The 18,946-nt window shown below is 39.7% G+C and overlaps 1 protein-coding gene across 7 annotated transcripts in view; it reads left to right on the top strand.

Moving 5' to 3' along the window:
• The window catches only part of FARP1 (FERM, ARH/RhoGEF and pleckstrin domain protein 1), a 200,812-nt gene that overhangs the window by 11,582 nt on the left and 170,284 nt on the right, over positions 1 to 18,946 (top strand). Inside the window, exon 1 of one of the 7 annotated variants that reach the window (XM_027880333.1) lies at positions 12,608 to 12,717. The exons of the other annotated variants lie outside the window; for them this stretch is intronic. The gene's annotated coding sequence lies outside the window, so the exon portion shown is untranslated. Of the gene's footprint in view, positions 1 to 12,607; positions 12,718 to 18,946 lie in introns of those variants that run through there. 7 annotated transcript variants of the gene reach the window in all.

Consider the following 18,946-nt stretch of genomic DNA (forward strand, 5'->3'; position numbering starts at 1 on the left):
AGTCCTACATCTTTCTTAGCAGTAAAGAAGGAATGCACATCTTTGGAGGCTCATCTGGCATTTTGATGGCCCAATAAAACTTCAGGTTTTTTGGCATGAAGCCTTTAAATGCTGCAGCAGATCCTTTATATGACTGGTATGACTTAGACTGCAAATGGCAAGCCTGATTTTAGATACTTATCTTAATGGGTTTTTTTAAAGGCCTTTTTTCACCCTATGGTTGAATACAGTCAATTAAAAATTTTCTTTGTAATCATCACAAGATTCTAATTTAATTTTTTAAAAATTCTCTCCTTTGGCGTGTAAGTTCCCCATATTCTTTGTTCTGTACATATGATAAAAAGAAAGAAGCATGTACTGATTTTTGAGACACTTATCAACTATTAAGAGAATCTGTTAATGACCCTGATTTATTTAGTTATTTATTTTATTCAGTCATTTTTTCCACTGAGAGAAATAATCTCATTTTTTTTTCCAATGGATTTAAAAGTCAGTATCTTTTCTGTCATGTAACATTTAGACACTTTGATCAGTAAACACCTTTTACTTTGTAAAGGACAGGTTCTTACATCCTGACTGACAATTATCCTTGATGTTGCTTGCTTAATTTTTGTTCAGTGGTTTGTAGGATGAGCTTCCTGTTGCTTTCATTGCCTGCAGAGCTGTAATTTCAGTGACTGACTAAAGGAGAAGTGTTAGGTAACTACAGGCTGTAGCCAGTGTTAGTAAGAATCTTGGCAATGGTCTTTTCTGTATTCATAAGCTGATTCAAGGGTACTCCCTATAAGGGCTCAAGTTTTTGTACAGGCTTATTTCGGATGTCTTAAATACCACTGCTTCCATTAAAAGGAATAGAAAAATCTACTTCCTAGTTTATGATCTTACTGTTGGGGATTTTTCCTGCTGGCAAGCTGGCCTATGTAAAACTACTCTAGTTCTTCCTAAACCTTTAAACTTCCCACTCAGTTTGCAGACCACATCCCTCACGTGTTCCTACACTTCATCATTCTGCAGACAGTTTGTTCCCTTGCTGCTCAGCTGTGGCAGTCTCCTCAGTTCCCTGGGAAACTTTTGTTCTGCTCTGGCTTGTCAAGTTCTAGTTCAGAGAGTTGTTACCTGTGGGACAGAGCACTTCAGGAGGACTCTCTGTGTAGGGGTTTGTTTTCATGGCAGCTGGCTTTCCAGTAAGATCATGTGTAACCTAGTTACTGGACCTCTGACAGTAGATCTGTCAGTCTCTGTTCTTCTGGATTTTAATGATTTTTCTCTAACTCCTATCTTCCATGATATTTAAAATATTAAATATATTTGTTTTCTTGGAGTGTAATTACTCATTATTTTTATGCTGAGGTAAAGCAGTTTGTGATTAATGACCTTAAGGTTCCCTTTTGTTACCATATGCTTAGTCATTTTATCTGTGCTAGTAAGGCATGATGACCTATTTTGGTTAATATGTCTGTTTTTTGAGCCGAAGGATGATAGCAGAAGCATATCTTAGAATTTCTTGAGTGTGCTAGAGACAAAAAAGGGGAGTAAAATACCAAAACTGTTAACTGGGTGTGAATTCTGTCTGTAAGATGTTAGAAGCATGTTAGACTATGAAAGCTTTAAAGTGTTACTCTTGTTTTTAAACACTGTCTTTAATAAGGAGTTCATTTTATATGTTCAGACCATTCTAAGACCCTTCAAGTGAGCCTGACTTTACGACAGGGATTCAGTAAGGTGCCACTATGCCTTATATCCATTAACAGAGGTTCTTTGCTTCCTGGTAGTACTGAGATACTGAGACAGCCACTAATTTTTTATTTTATTAGATGAATACAACTTTGAAGGCTCCTTGCTGAATGAATCCATTAAGAACACTGCCTAAAGGGTATCTTATTTTTGCAGAACATGCAAAAAGTCAGGGTCACTTTGCTAGCTGAGGGCTGTGGTAACATACTTTTTATTTCCCTTAAAGCAATACTGCATTTGGCTGCTCTTCTGGTTCTTTGTGCTTAGACTTCACTAACTGGGGGAAAAAGACTTTAAAAGAGTTGAATAATCATACCCATAGTTTTTTTTTTTCATTACATTGTCTTGCATTTAAAAAAATCTCCCATTTTTTTCCCTTCACTTAAAAGATCTAATGACTTAATAGGTAATTGTTTATCTATTTCCCCATCTTAAGCACTCCAGACAGATGAGAACCAAGCCCTAAGCCTTGTAAATTGTACAAATAGTATTCCCTGACTACTTACTAGTCCTAGTAATTTCAAGACTCATGCTTTGTTGCAAGAGAGGTGAAAATGTCAGGTTTTGGACTGTGTGCATGCTTTGTTCAGTAACAACCTCAGTGGTTTCTCTAGAACATTCACTGAAAATTGACTCAGTGAAAAAAGAGGTGTAATGGACTTAGAGACCGAACTTTCTGAGGCAACGAAATAGGAAAAATTGCATGGGCTTAATAGATGGGCATGAAACCCAGGATCAGTCAGAGCAAACCCAGGAAATGATGTGAGTGGTGAAACTGCAGGATTTAGCCTTGAACACAGCTGATAACTGAAGGGTAGGAACAGTTTATCTGCTGTCCATGGGATGCTCCTGTTGACCTTGCTACATTGCATTGGCTGAGAACAGCGTGGTTTTCCTAAGTATGCTGAAGGTGATGAGGGGGAGATCTTTCTGGGAGAGGGGGAGAATTAGAGCTTTTGAGACACAGGCATAGAGTGTTCACTTTTTTTTACATTTTTTTTTCCCCTTATTGTCCCTCACTGCAAAGATTAAGTGTGGTGTTAGTTTTACAGTACTGTGGTAGAGTCACTCAGCAAAAGGAGTTCTATTTCTGTAATCTCTTAGCAGCAAGTAGAGCTTATCAAAATTGTTTCAAGGCTAGTAAGTAGTCTAGTCTGTATTTAGAGCCTACTTTAACATAGTTAGGGTTCAGGTCCCTTCTGCTGTGAACCATTTATTCTACATACAAGTTGATGTGGGCAACTGGGCTGTTTGCACAACTGCCAGGGGTTGCTCATACTTCCCCTGAAGTGTTAACCTGAACTGATCAATTCAAACTTGCAGTTGGTACCATAGTCATGATTTGGTGCCATTCCATAAGTACTTTAAAAGTTGGCGTAAGTTGCCTCTGGTACAGCCTTCTCTTGATTTCTGCAAAAACATCACTTTTTTTCAGGCAGAAATATTCCAGGTGGTATTTCTTGGAGGGGCAGGAGGGAGTAAGAGCTTCCATGCCTCTCGTTAGGTAAATGGGTTCTCTTCCAACACCTGCTGCTTCTGTACTTTATTTCTGGATAATCATCTTGGCAAAACAGCATCCTTACAGGCTGTTTTTGAGAGCTGGGAGAAAATTAGGACTATGCATATTAAAGCTTGAAGCATGCAAAGAATTTCAGCTATCTAACTGAAGACATCATACAAATTATGTATCTCACAAGCTTAGTGTCTTTTAGATAACTAAGGAATTTCTTGATATTTCAGAAAATTTGACTATTAGTGAATTGAAAAACAAATTATGGTCACCAAATCTTAACCTCTTCATTGTATAATCAATCATTTTGTTTTAAATATCAGTCTTGTTTGGGCCAAAGTTTTGGGAATTGTTTTGGTTTTTTTCCCCCCTGGTGCATTTTTAGAGTTGACTTTTAAGGCATCTTAGTGATTTACATTTAATTCCTTCCAAATGCAGCATACTGAAAGCCGTAGTAAAATTGGCATCTTGGTATAAAGAAACAAATCCTCTGGTAATTTCTAAGACAGAAGGTTTAAAAGCAATAAGTGTAAACAAGACTGCATAACACTAAAGAAGTGGATAAATGTCATGTAATCTACTGGTTGTGGAAAAAAGATATCAAAGTAAATGTAAACACTATATCTAATTGCAGGAGAATCCCTGAGATTTATCAACTGATAGAAATGGATTTCTACAGGAAAATGACAACAGCAGTTTTAATGTAGGGTTTTGTCCTAAACACTAGTGTAGTGTTTAGGACAAATGTGTTCAGTTTTCAGTAATGACTTAAATCATCTGTTTATCTTTCTTTCATTTGGACCATAAAACTTATCTAAAAGTATTTAAAAGGATAGTCTTATGCTGTCTTTCTGGTTCTTTTGTTTGACCAAGTTTCATGTACTACTAGTAGAGCATGTATTAAGTCATGAAGTGGAAAGGAATGTTGCCAAGGCACAGACCACAAAAGTAAGTTATCTTTCTTAAAATGATGAAGGGTACATGCATAAAAAGTTTGTTTTGCTTGGGAGTTTTTGTTTGGTTGGTTTTGGGGTTTTGTTTGGTTGGTTTTGGGGTTTTGTTTGGTTGGTTTTGGGGTTTTGTTTGGTTGGTTTTGGGGTTTTGTTTGGTTGGTTTTCGGGTTTTTGTTTGGTTGGTTTTGGGGTTTTGGTTGGTTTGGTTTTTCTTTGGGGCTTGGTTTGTTTGTTTGTTTGTTTTGTTATTACATTTGCTTTACTGTAGGAAAATAACCTGTTCTTTCCAAGACAGGTTCATCATACTAATGCTGCTAATCCTAGTCTAGGAAGTTCAACATTTTATGAGATGTAGGAGCCTTAGATATACTTTCATTGTGCTTGTCTCAGAGATATTTTTACCTCATTTTCCCCTGCAGACAGCTTTGTGCGTGTCTGGTTGTATATTCAGATGAGATTTGGCCCCTACACATGTGAGCCTGAATTTTCTGCCGTTTCCCATACTGGGGGGAGAACAAAATAACCTACAAGCAGATCCTCCAAAGCACAATTCCTGGAAACTGCATGCTGTTGTGGGCATGTTTATTTTCTACTTGTATTCTTGCTGTGATAATCTTGACTTTTTGAGGAAGGGAGCAGACAGTTTATTTAAAAACCTGTTATAGCAGAACGTCATTTACATAAGTAACAGTGGATGCCTCCATGCCTCTCAACTCTATTTTACTTTGCAAGAGACTAGGAAGACTTTTTTTCTGAGTCTAATCAAAGGATACCCTGTAATGTTAGAGGTACTTCTTCAGAAAGGCAAGACTGAAAACTCAAACGTTCTCATATATGCTTAAGGAAGGGCTATATCTGAGCTTTCCTTTTCAGAGAAATCAGCAGCTCAGTCCAGTGCTCAGGCTCCCCTTTTGCTTGTAGTCCAAGGCTTTTTTCCTTCAGATCCTAGTGAAGCTGGGAGAACAAAAAAAATGTTCTTGATGGTGTGCTGAGGCTCTGCAGTGCTTTTCCATGCCCTTCTCCTCCCTTCACCCAGCTGCTCCCCTTGTGATTACATCCAAACCTTATCTTAACCTTACTGAGACCTTTTTAGCTTTTGCTTGGATGCCACCTGGCTACTACCTGATACTTGTTTTCATTCCTTCATAGGAATTTTCATTCCTTTTCTTTTGAAAAATACCAGGATTATAAGCTGCTGAAACTGGAAACATCACCTGAAAGGAGTTTCAGGTGATGAAAAAAAATAAGATGGATGAATATATCTTAACATTAACTTTGAAGGATTTGTAATACAGAGAAAGTTGTTAAGGCTGATTTCTGACTATATGTTCGGTACAAAAGGGGAAGAGTTAATGCTGAAAGCATAGGAGCATGGAACAAGGTAATAGTGACCTGAGAAGGAAAAGCTGACACCTTCCTTTCGTAAGATAGTTTTCAAATATCTTCTGTTCAGACTAAACAGTTGACCATAGTAATGAAGTCTGTTTTTCCTAAAGGTGTTATGGTTGCCATAAAAGTGCCAGGTGGTGGCATGACAGAAGCAACATGGTTTTGGGTCTGTATGTACGAAAGTACAGATCACGTATTCTAATGGCCTATCTCTGTCTGATTGGACTAGTTGGCTAAAAGTGGCTCCAGAATAAAAAATTACCTGCAACTAAATAATCTGGAGTTATGTATTCTGATCTGCATCTAGCACTGTTAAGTTACAGAGTAGTACCAGTGAAACATTCATGAAGACATACCTCGTTTTCTCTGTTTGAAAGCAGAGCAGCGATGCTTTTATTTAAGAAATGGTCTCAGAATTAATGGGAGCTCAGAGTTATGCAAAGAGAAACGAGGTATGAAGAACCAGATAGAGCTGTAGCCCAGATGCTTCTATGGTTTTGCAGAAACTGTAGATAAGGCAGTGTTGTGGGAACACAGTGTTACCAGAAGAGGTAGGGAAGCAGTTATGGGATGTTGATGCTCTGGATGGAGTTGCAGTTTCGTGAGGTAAGTGGCACTGTTTTGAAACCACAGTGGAGAAGTAGGGGCAAGTCACTGAATCGGTCATCTTACTGCCAGGGTTGAAATTTGTGGAATAATCACTGAGTGGAGACAAGTAAGCCCAAGAACACGATAAAATAAGCACTAACAGACTTACTGCCATCTGACAAGTAGTACTGATATCTTAAGGAGGAGCTGACCTCTTCACACAGCAACATAAGGCACATTGGTGACTGAGCTTTGTTGTTTAAGAAAAAGTTCAGATGTATTTCATATCATGCCTGAGTTAGTGTTATCTTCGGTGCAGGAGGGAAAATGTGAGCAGCTGTCCCATTGCAAGCCTATCATGGAAGCCAGTAGGAACTAACTGTGATTTTATGTGGAGGTTTGTGTAATCAGCACTGTATAGCTGAGAGTGGATGAAGGTGATCTCCAGGCTCTGTGGCTTCCAGTGATTTGTGCAGAACAGGAAAGCCACTATACATCATAGAATTTATGGGACATCTGAAGTGGCAACTGAGCCCAATACAGTGTTGGAACAGATTGGTTTATTGGTTGGGGTTAGATTTTTTTTTTCTTTTTGGTGATATTCTGTTTGTCTGCACACAGAACATACTAGAAAATTGTAAGAGATGTGTAGAAGCAGAGAGAGAATATATGAGGCAAGAGAGGTCTTCTTGATTGGTCTGCTATCAAGAAAGAGGTTTCAAGTTGGGAATATCTGCATGACTGACTCCTCCTTCCCAGGGGAAGGATTTTCTCTGGGTTTCAGCTCAGGAGAAATAACATACATAAGCTCTAAATATTTTCTGGATACTTGAGCTAAAAATGGGTGATACTAAAAAATGCAAAGTCACTTCTTGCTGAAAGCTCACTTAGTATTTATGGAAGGGAACCAAAGTTTATATAACTTTTTTAAGACACTTTTAAGTATGTTTTTATCAACAGACGATGCAATGGGGTAGCTGCTATACACAAAATACAACTGAATTTATAATGTGGTAAGGCTGTGCAAGTGGGCAAATATCTCATCTTATGAGTAGCTGCATAAATCTGTTACTACCTCATAAATCTCATCAAGAGGTCACTTTCTTGACATCTCTCAGATCTGTATTTTGCTGGACAACCAAATTATGGAGGAAAACCTCAAGGGTGGCAGGGGACATGAAGGCAGAATAAACTTTAATGCTGCTTATAGTGCTTTCCTTTGCTGATCAGCTTCTGAATCCCTGCAAAAGTAAAATGGTCTCTTTCTTCTTCCTCCTTTATCTTCCTCATCCCCTTCTGCTGCTGACTTTTGGGAACTGTGCAACTTCTCAAATGACTTTCAAATTCACTAGCATAGCACTGTAATTGAGCTCAGCCACCTAAAATAGGGGACAGGAGCTCCTCTTGTATAATCCTCTTGTCCTCTTGACTCTAATGAGGTTTTTATTACCAGGCTACAAAACAGAAGTAGGTAAATCTGATTGTTCATTGTAGGCAAAATTACAGACTGACTTCACCTAACCCAGTCTAGAAACATGTAGCATGGCTGTGTTCATATAAAAACAACAGGAAGTAAATCTTTGTCTGACTTGTGGCTTCAGCAGGTGCTGCATATGAATGTTCCTTCTCAAAAGATGGGGTTTCCCAGCACTACACATCTTACTGAAGATTCCTGGGCATGCAACATGGGATTTAGCCCTGATATTTCCAGCCAGAGGTCTGGTTTGGCCCATTATTCCACCTCTAATAATGACCAGTAGTAATGCCTTTGGAGAAAAAGTGTTAGCAAAGCAGTGATCCCTCCCAGCTTTTGGCAGGCTGCAGTTCAAGGACTTCAAGCAAGAAAGTTGTGTCTGCACCTTTGTTTAGCAATCCTTGACAGGCTTTCTTTTGTGACTATATCTAACTGTGTATTAGTCTATTTTAAATTTATGTCTTCACAACATCCTGTGGCAATGGCTTCTGCCTTTAATTGTAGTATGGAAAAAGTACCTCCTTTTCCTGTTGTTTTTAAGCAAGCTGCCTGATAAGCGTCATATAATACTGCCTAATTCATTTATTTGGAGACATGGTTTCCTATTTGCTTTCACTGTAGTACCATTCATGGGTTTATGTCTGTCATTTTATCCATCTTTCCCTCTAATCTAAAAGCAGTTGCTTGTTTAGTTGTCCTTAGGTTAAAGCTGCTGCAGATCTCCCATAGTTGTCACTCTTTGAATCTTTTCTTGCTCTACTCTATCCTCCTCTGAAAGTTGCTTGGTGCACCAGCTGTAGGCTGCACCAAGGATCTGCAGAAGTACAGTGCTGTTCGCTGTTACATTGGGTATCCCTGACCTGCTCATTCCTGATATTCTGTTTGCTCTCCCAACCAGTACTGAACTTGGTCATCTGTGAGTGTGTGGTTCCTGAATTTAATTGAATTGTAGTGACTCCAGGGTTCCCGTTCACTATATTGACTGTTACTTTGTGGTGTATGTCAATAAATACCTGTCAAATCTATCTGCAGATCAACACGGTTAGTTTTCCTGGTTTGTTTTGGTTTTGGGTTTTTGTTTTGTTTGGTTTGGTTTGGGGTTTTTTGTTTTGTTTTGGTTTTTTAATACCCCACAAACTTTATCATGTTGCTGCTTGCTTCTTTTTTCACACAAATAATGAATATATTGAGTAGCACAAATGCAAAACTGGAGCTATTGTGAAAACTGGCTATTTATTCCAGCACTGTTTCTTCTCATCTATCCAATTGTTAAGTCACAGAAGGACTCTCCATTCTATCTCATGTCAGTTCAATTTCTTTAAAAGCCTGTGGTGAGAGGCAGTGTCAAAGGATTATTAGAGATCCAGGGCATATTATATGTATCATATATACCACACTTACCTATATATGTCTTGTCAAGTTTGTAAAAGAAGTCACACCATGATGACACTTCTCTATCATTTTTATTTACATATATGCTAATCTGCTTTACAGTTTCTATCAATTTTCTCAGTGTAGAATGAGCCTGTAGCTACCAGCCTGATGTTCCCTGGAGCCCTTTTATTGAAATTGGCAGTACATCCCCAGCTTTTTATATCTCGTTTTTCAAGTTTGTCTGAGAGGGAAGCTGGGCAGCGTGGTTAATAGTTCTCTGGTGGTATGTTGGAGTGCCTTTAAAATTTCTGGGTGAGCAGCATCTAAATCTGTTAGCCTGCTATTGGTTCTAAAGTCTGATCTGACAACGCTGTGGTTTTGACAGTTACCTTGTACTGTCTTCTTGCTCCCATACACAGCTTGCATTTTCCTGAGTTTCAGAGGAGTGGTGGCCTGTTTGTCTCCATTGTCCCTTGGCCCTGCTAAGTAGGTGAACAGACCTTCCTTCTCCTGTTTTGCTGCCTTGAGTGCTTCCAGTGTGTGAAATGGGAGCTGGAAAGGAGGAGGTTGCTGGAAGGCAGGAATATGCAGCCATGGGGGAGCACCTCTTTCTGCCTCAGTCCTAGTTTATGTAGGCTGAAGCACGTCCAGAAGCCATGTCAATAATAATATATATAGTGAGATATAAATTGGCTTTTGTTGCATGAATTATTTGAATGGACAGTGTAGTTGAATGTAATTGTTTCCAGTTCTTATCACTCAATACAAATCTCAGTTTCAATTAAATAACTTACACAAATGAGCTTTTTCAATTCGTTTAATAGATAATGGATTTATTTAGTATACTAATGTGAACTGTTCTGCTTTTGATTATATTCATAACAGGATTTTAATGCAAATCTTCAAATGTGTAAGACATTAATAGAATTTAGGATCAGAATGAAGGGGAAGATTTCATAAGTCTTAATGTTTGTTTTGATTTTGAAGAAGTTCGCAATTCAATGTTTCATATTCATTCCTGCCATTTGATCTTCAATATTTGTGACAAAGATCCTCAATTGTGCAAGCTCTGTTTTTGATGTGGATCAGGCTTACACTGCCATGTCTCTAATGGCTTTCTGGTTTTTTTACTGGTTTTTACTCCCTGGAAAGAAAGATCTAATTCATTGTCCTAGTCTTAAAATACCTGAGGTGAGATAGCAGTGCTGTTCTCTTCCTCTTTTTCCTACTTCTTTTTCCCTTTTCTTCTGCCGTTATGTATGTGGTGATTTTTTTTTAATTTTTTCTTCAGTTTGTATGTATGTCCCTACAGTTTTCCTTAATTGCTTTTTGCTTTGACTGCAGGATCCTGGCTTGTTTATGTGAGGTTTGTGCAACCATTTTTATCTAGATTCTGCCTTTTTCAGTGGCTTTTGAATCAACTTCCATCCCTTGAATCAATTGAGGTAATGTGGCATGGTGTTGCTTAGCAATGCTGGGAAGCTGATACTGCCTGGGTGATGTGTGTGCTGTAACAGCACTGAGCAAAAGAGACTACCTGTCCTCTGTGGTCTGCGTGGAGAAGAAATCTTGCATTTTTTAGTGTTTTCAGCACTCTTACCTTTATGTGTTTGAGTGGTTTTTTTTTCCTTTGACGTTGCTGAGTAACAATTTTACAGACTTAGATGTTCCTCCCCTCTTCTTCTTGATACATGCAAGTGTAAAAAACTTGCTAGTGTGTAGAATCAAAATATAATTAGGATGTGGATCTTTAAAGAACTGGGTATCTAACTAACTGCCTTGAGATAGGTATGTTTTCTGTCTACCTCCCCCACATACCAGGCAAAGCTGTTGTGAAGGCAGAGCTGAGCTTTGTAGGATGTTTCAGTCCTCCAAAGCAGCACAGATTAGCAGCCAATCTAGTGTGCATGGCAGTGGATTAAAAACCAGGATAAATTTGATACCGCCAACAATGTAAGAATATAGAAAGAGTTATTTCCACAGCAGATGTAAAGATGTTAATGGAAGTTACTAGCTCTAAAATACTTATTTAAAGTTGTTGATTCTTACATTGAAATGTAAATTTTCATTTGTGGGTAGTTTTTTTTTTTTAGTCTCATTTAAATTGCAAAAGAGCAAAGTATTGTTTCTTCCTGCTTTCTTGTTTTGTTTTGGTTTTCCAAAGCCAAGTGAAAATACATTAAAAAAAAAAAAAAAAAAAAAAAAAAAAAAAAAAAAAAAAAAAAAAAAAAAAAAAAAAAAAAAAAAAAAAAAAAAGAAAAAACCCACACAGAAAACCAAACAAACTATTTTCTTGTTTCCTTTTCCCCCTTCTTTTTAGTAAGAAACACTAGAAAAATGTGGACACTGAGGGTGCAGCCATTGATTTAAATATACCCAGAAGTCAACAGCGGTGGAGGTGGAGAGATGTAGTATGGAGACTGATCCCACCTCAGTGCTGTTTATTAGGGCTGTAAAGGATTGCTTTTTAGAGACTGCTGAACAGGTTGGTCTCTCTGATCAGCTGCTCCTGCCTCTATTAACTAGTAGTTTTCATACCTTACAAATACATTTCCAGTAGCCTGATAGTTGATTAATTTCTGGTTTAGACCATTTAATCCATACTACATACTCATTTATCCTTGTCTATAAGGAAACAAAACATCGAGCTGGCAAGAAGATTTATAGCAGGTTCATTGCCATGGTTTCAGACAGCCTTACATAGCCTAAAAATAGATTCAGGAAAGAATATTCTCTTCCCTTCCTTCCCTCCCCCAGCTCTAACTAATTGGAATTTCCTTTTGTTTGTATGATTTTGTTGTGGATTTACTGACTGACAGGTCAGGCGAATTTGTTTGATGTTTTGTTTTAAAGAGGAAAGTTCATCCAACTATCTAATACATTGGGGAGTGACTTTCCCTGGTAGTGTGCCAAGGCTATTACCTCCTGCTCCTGTCTCTTACACTTCAGTAGTGCTGCTCTGGTTGGCAGCTTATTACAAACCAGTGCAATAGTCTGAACCCTGTAAGGCACCATCCTGGGGATACCTTTGAAAATTATAACCTTGACATTGCCTTGTGCTCAGCAGGGGAAATTTATGGAGTACATGATGATGTGCCTTTAGCAGCTTGTACTGCTGCATGAATAGGCTTCTTTTCCAGAGTCCCACTGGCAGCTTTGCTATGTCTCCTGCAACCCCACAACGAGGACGTTGCAGACATGATAAGGATTGTGTTGTAACAAGCATGGCAAGTTTTAAAATACTGCTTTGCCTACAGCAGTGCCTGGTCTGTGGCAGCAAGGAGCTAGGTGAGGCAAACGGGGTGACCAGTGCTCGGTGTCCTTGCTAAGACAGCATTATGGCTACAGAGCCTTGGCTGGCATGCTTAGAGCTTGCTTGGACATGGCTTCACACGTCCGGATTGCAGTGCTGTTTGTCTTTGGATGTCGTAAAAATGGAGGTGGAACAGAGCTTGGCAGTTAATAATGACCTCTTCTGATGTGTGCTATCTATAGTATGTTTAGTTTACTTTGGATTGTGTAGCTGAATTTCCCTACCCCTTGCCTTCAACAGAGGTGTTGACTGTTTCTGTTAGAAGGAATCCCAGGTGGTTTTAGATCTCTCTTTCCAGACAGGAAGGGCATGGATTGGAATCACACTGATGCCTTGGATTTCCTGCATTGCTTCCTGTTGAAATGATGCGCCAAAAGCTGAGATACTTTGTTACTATATTCGGTGTGCAACTCCTGAGACTCATGTTGTGCCTATTTATGTTGGCAAGCAAGTAAATAGCCCCATAGTGGCCTTATCAACTCGTATCTTTTAGTGACAGGTTTTGGAGCAAAGGGAAAGTGTTCTGGGTTGAATTGCAAAGGGGAAAAAATCCTGTGTGGTGTCTTAGTAGATTGTTTGGCAGACAAGGTGTTGGTTCTGCCTATCCTTTTTTCATCACCAAGGCGCTGACTGCCCAAGAGAAGCTGTGGTAAGTTTATTTGTTTGTATGTGTTGCTACTGGTACCAGGTCTTTTCTTTTTTGCTGCTGCTGCTTTTGTGGTCAGGGTGCCCTAACCTTTTACTTAGGGACTGAATGGAGAAGGACTGATGTGATGTCAGGGTGCGACTATGTTAGTGAATGGCTGCAGTGTATTGCTACTTCCTTCACTTCTTGATTTATTTACTGGTTGTAAATGCTTTCAAACTTTCTCATGTTTCTGAACTGATCAGAGTTAGGGCTTCTTTTTCCATATAACATAGCGGACAAAATTGGTATATTTAGGAAGAAGGTGGTACAAGATAGCTAGGACTGTGGATAGGACCACTTAAGGTAGAATATATATACTATTCAGAAGAGATTAAACCTTTTAAAGTCTTTTCTCTTGTTTGCATGCCGTGCTGCTTTGCATTTGGTAAGTGCAAAGTTCCTATGCTTTCCTGCTCCTCTGTGTGATACTCTGCAGTATTTATGTGCCTGACTTTGGCAGCTTTGGAGAGTAGAAGAGCAGCCCCCAAGTACAGATGAGGGAAATGTGCCTTCTCAGCCTTCCACAGAGGCAGGGACCTGCCTTGGCTTATTCATTACCAGTACAGGGCATAATTTTTGGAGCTGGGGCATGGGCAGGTTGGGCTGGCTCTTAGGTTCTTGTTCTGAAGAACCTTTCTTGTTCCTCTTGCAGTGGAGGTGCGTGTGCCATCCTTTTCAGAGGATGCACACTGGGATTTTCATAAAATACAGAGTTCCTGGCTCTAAGGGAGTTTTTTCACAAACAGTTCAATGCAGTTTTTTCACATTTGGTGATTTTTTTCTAGTTTCCCAACCCAAACTGAAGCTGAAGGAGTTTCTAGAAGCCTCTAAGGATGAGAGAATGACTACTATCTGTGTTTGGTTGCAGACTGCTTCATGCAGGCCAGCCCAAATTGTAGAGCCAGGCCATGTAAGTGACCCTATGAAAATATATTCCTCTCTGATGCTAGAGAGAAAAATTTTCCATATCTACTAGATGTTTAGATATTCTTTAAGTGGACCTTCTTTCTGCTGTAGTGACTTAAACCTCTGGAAATATTATATGCATGAATTTACTACATAAAATCAACCTGCATAAAATTACACCAATGCACAGTAGATAATCACCTCTTTCCCCTCCCGGTTATCCAACACTTGTGTCATTTTACATCCATTTTTGTTCCCTTCAGTGCTTCCAGTCAATTCCTTGCTCTGCTCACTGTGTACCAGTGTGCTCCACATGGGAAAACTTATGCGTGTGCACTCTCCTGAAATGTGCTGAGCTTTGCAGGAGTGCTCACCTCCTTCATTTAAAGATGAAGAGACTGTGGTGTGTTTGTCTGTGTGTCTATCTGGGGGTGGCAGATGGCTAGAATCAGAGATAGGAGGTGTGTATGTGTATATATATATATATATATCTGGAGGAGCTCTCAGGTTGCTGGTGGACCTACAGCATTAGAGGAGTTGGGGGTGAGGTGAAAGCAATGCCAAAAGCATCAAATCATATACTGTTTGTTTTGTCTGGATAATGAGGTGTTATTTGAAGGCAAATGCTTCTCTCGTAGACCTCGTAGGAATTCAAATATTCATATTTGGGAGTCATTAAAATTAAGGATACTGTTTTCTGGACTCTCAAGGTAGTGCGGTTCCTGGTTCTCAACTCTTCCTGTATGTTGTGCGTTTTTTCCCTATTTAAAGAAAAAAATGAAAATCCCTTCTGTTTGAAAATAAAAACTGCCATAGCAACTATAAATTTTATGCCCTTTAGTGGGGATTTCTGGCAGTGGGGTGAGAGACGAGAGCTGCAGTGGCAGAAGACTGTCATGTTCCTCTGCACAGCTCTTCGGCCTAAGGGAGTGGGAGACCTCTGAGTTGTTGTGTACATGCAGGACAGGGCTGTTGGCTTCAGGAAGGAAATCACAGAATCATAGAATATCCTGGATTGGAAGGGACCCACGAATATCATTGAGCCCAACTCTTGACGCTGAACAGGACAGCCCCAAGAATCACACCATGTGCCTGAAAGTGTTGTCCAAATGCTTCTTGACCTCTCGACAGGCTTGGAATAAATCCTGAGAAATCCGTCAGGAATAAAACCTGATGCCATTGTTCATGCTCAAGGAAATAAGTTATTTTCTATCAGATATGACATACTTCCCCCACCCTCCACCCCCTTCCATTTCTTTTGCCCTTCCTGACAATCCTTTTGCACTTTTAGGGGCTTTCCAGACCAGACACCTTGCCTGTTGTGGCCCCCCGCCTTCCCCATCCTTGTCCAATTTTTCTTTCACATGCAATCATATTTTTTCCATTTTCCTGCCATGTTTTGTTCGCTGCCTTGGGATCCCTGGCTCCCTTCCCTGCCCGTTGCTCTTGTTCTCCCTCTTGTTTTGGGCCCTTGTCCCAGTCTGTTCCTTCACCTCCCTCGGGTCTGGCATTTGTCCGTGCTGCACTCCAGATGCACTCCTTCCGCTTCCTTGCTGCTCGGGTGCTGGCAGCCCCACCATGGCCAGCACAGGAAAGATGGGCTCCCTCCACTCCAGGGCCTGGACCTGTTCCAGAGCCTGGACCTGCTCCAGCTGGGCAGCCATGGAAATGAAAGGAGTCTTGGGCTCCTCTGTTCCCTGGCTGGCGCATGCTCTTCCTCTCTGTGGGTAGCTATTGGGTTGTCTTTGGGAAAATGTGCAAAGTTTGAGCGTGGTCAGCAAGGAAAAACTCCTGGGAGATACTAGTTACGGGCTTTTTAAAGGTCTTTGCCTGCCATGGATATGCTGTGCTACCACTGGATATGGGTATAAAGGCTGATTTCCGTGTTCAGCATAATCTAAAGTTACTTGAGACTCAGGAACCAAGAAAGAAATATGAGGAGTATAGGATGTTCTCCAAGGGAAGAAGAGCAATCTAATACCTGGCCTGCCTGTTCGCCTGGCGCAGCAGTGTGCTCTGCCGTGCTGCTTTACTGGGAGCCTTGTATTTAATGAGAGGACCCATTAAAATCTTACAGACGGCACTCACTTGGGATTATTTAAAATGTATTATTTATGTCCGTCTTTCTGCTTGATCTTTCACTGGCAACTTCTGTCTCTTAGTATCTGGATTTTAAAAAAGGATTTGACTCCTGTGCCTCTCTATCTTCCTTGGATTGTAAAGGCTGTTTTGGAGTGTTGCTTCCAATGACATTTTGAGGAGATCAGTGCAGACTAGTGGGCCACTTGGGCAGTATTTCTGCTTTCTCTTTTGTGAGCACTGCAAGGAAGAGGACAGAACAAGAGAATTGGTACTTTGCACTGTCTAGTGTAGTAATAAAAAGTACAGATTCCACAGGTAATGCTTTTTCACACTTTCAAGCAGGTGAGAAATCAGTTTTGAGATGCAACAAAAGCCACAGGGATGTAATCTGCACTGAAACAGGTTTGTTGATAGAGACAAATGGGGTGGTTGAACAGGCAAGCCCTTCAGTAGCTGCAGCTTCTAAAGCTTGCTGTAATAGTTCTGTGCTTTTGAGTGACTTCTGTTAGTTTCCGTTGTGAAGTTAGTTACAGTGGGGTGGGGAGGTTAATTCTACAGACACAGCAGCACCTAATAGAGCTATTTTAATCTAAATCTGTTTTATGTGAAAACCTCCCTTTGTCTTTGCACAGTGTATATAGTACTTATGTTTTAGCCAAACATAAATGAGGATGTACCTGTGCAACCTGGCAACGGTATATCCGTGCGTCTGTCTCACAGTATCCCTGAGAGCTCTGCACTGAACAAATGCAGTGTTATCAAATATCTAAAGACAGAAAAGTACTTAATCTTGAAAGAACAGGAGAGGGTGTCCAGACCGTGCTGTTCAGAGCAGGTAGAGTCTTTCAGTTGTTCAAGTGATTGCACAAAGAAAAATGAGATAGAAATCTAAGCAAGTTTGAAAGTTTTGCTATAATTTTTAAAATAATTTTTGAAGGAAGAGTAGAGATGTAATGTTAAAGCACTACAGGGTATTTGGATCTGGATATTATACAATCATGCATCATGACCCATTTTATCTTCACCAGTATGCAAATGAATCTATTAAGTTGTTTTCTAAACAACAGTACATAAAGCAATTTTTTTCTTGATGGTACAAGCATTTCTTGCTGGGAACTGTGTCATTACCGAGTGTGGTATTTCCTTGGTCAGGAATAATAAAGGCTTCTTTAAAGACTTAATTAAAAAAACAACAAACAATCCAACAAAACAATCATTTTAAATTCAATTATATTAAACACTTTTACAAACTTATAAAAAATCTGTTTTGGGAACAGACATTTAAATATTTAAAGACTTCAGGAGTTTTTTCTGGTTTTGTAGCGGGTTGTATACTGAGCATATAACTCTGACCATGAATATGTTTTTCCTAGTGGAAAACCTACGTAATAATTTTGTGGGAGTTTGATCGCGAGCTTTGGACATACAGTAACCTAGTCATGGCCATTATGGCTTCAATTTAACGTGTTTGGATAGGCGTCTTCCCTGGCTGCGTAATGCTGAACAGTGATGTCATTGTCCTCTGCGGTTTTGAGCCACTGTGCCATGAGGTACCTACCCTTTTCGTGCAGCACAACGTGTGTGGTGTCAAGCTCATGAGCTTCTGCTCCCTACTTGTGCAACACACCACCAGCGCAACAAGTTCTAACTGATTGCTCTAAACAGGAGAGGGAGGAGAGAGGGAAGGAGGAAGAATGCAATTTTGGCATGCAGACAAGCTGCATTTTGGTTTCTGCTAGGGCCCTGCATGCTCAAGGCACAGAGAGGCTCCTCTGAAGGGCCACTGAATACCTGAATTAGTCTCTGTTGCTTAACCACTTTCTGGAGGAGCTGGCTTGTATTTAGGCAGTGTGAATGCCTCTACTATGTACTCATACTTGGTTCAGAGAAATAGCATTTCCCCTGAGCTGTTTCATTTCTCGAAAACAGGACTGTATCAGATTTTCCCCCAACTGCTGAACAGTAGTACTAATGTAGTGTGTTATTTATTCTTTTGACATGTTTTTATTTCATGGAAAATGTCTACGTTATGCTTGAAGCTGGGTAGGAGTTGCTGGATCCCTTTCAGAATTCTGTTAAATCTGGAAGTAAATCAGATTACTTTCTTCTACTATAAGCACATTCGGCTTGGCTTTCACATGAGGTGTTGTATGGGTGAATGAGCCCAGAGCACTCCAGCTGGTGCAACAGCTTTATTTATGCGGAGTGATGGCATGAAAGGGTTTTATAAAATGCTTTTAGTGGCTTCAGGAGTGATTTGTACTACTATTGAACCACCAAACTGCTTTAAGTTCTTACCCACTTTGCTTGTGTTTTCTAGTGACAAACTGTGGGCTTGGGTGATGACCCAAATAATCAGGAAACTGTGCTGGCTAGAAACACAAGAAGTAGGGGTTTTCTTAGACTCTCTTTAAATGTTCCTTGCATTTACCATGTGGCAATAAAGCTTCCACACTCTTTCTGTTCATAATGTGAAATAGATTTTTTGCCCACATGAGGATGTTTTTATATCTCAACTTTAAAATGCTTTAGGTCTTCATAAAATGATAACATGTACACTCTCACTTCTACAGCACACTTTATCATCAGTAAAGAATTAGATGGGTTACTTCAGCATATGTTTTATGCTCTCTTTACTCTTAATATTTTTCCCCTCATAGCTTTTTTTTATATATATTGCATTTTGTTACTTGTGCAAGCATGTTGAGTTTTACTTCTTCATAGGTTTTAGTGACAGAATTGGCAGATTATGCAAAATGGAAGGGGTGTCAATAAAATCAAATATGTAAGTATATGATAAAACTAGCTCACACCTTCTACCTAAGCATAATTTCTTAGAAGCATTTTTGTCAATAGTTTGAAAAACATCTCAGAAAACAGGTTGGGAGTTTCACAGAAAAGAAGAAATATCTTGTTCCTGGCCTGAGATAAAGCA

The sequence above is a fragment of the Empidonax traillii genome, unplaced genomic scaffold (genome assembly GCF_003031625.1).
Source record: "Empidonax traillii isolate 1590-97213 ecotype Southwest subspecies unplaced genomic scaffold, ASM303162v1 scaffold68:size1967880, whole genome shotgun sequence".
Classification (NCBI taxonomy): domain Eukaryota; kingdom Metazoa; phylum Chordata; class Aves; order Passeriformes; family Tyrannidae; genus Empidonax; species Empidonax traillii.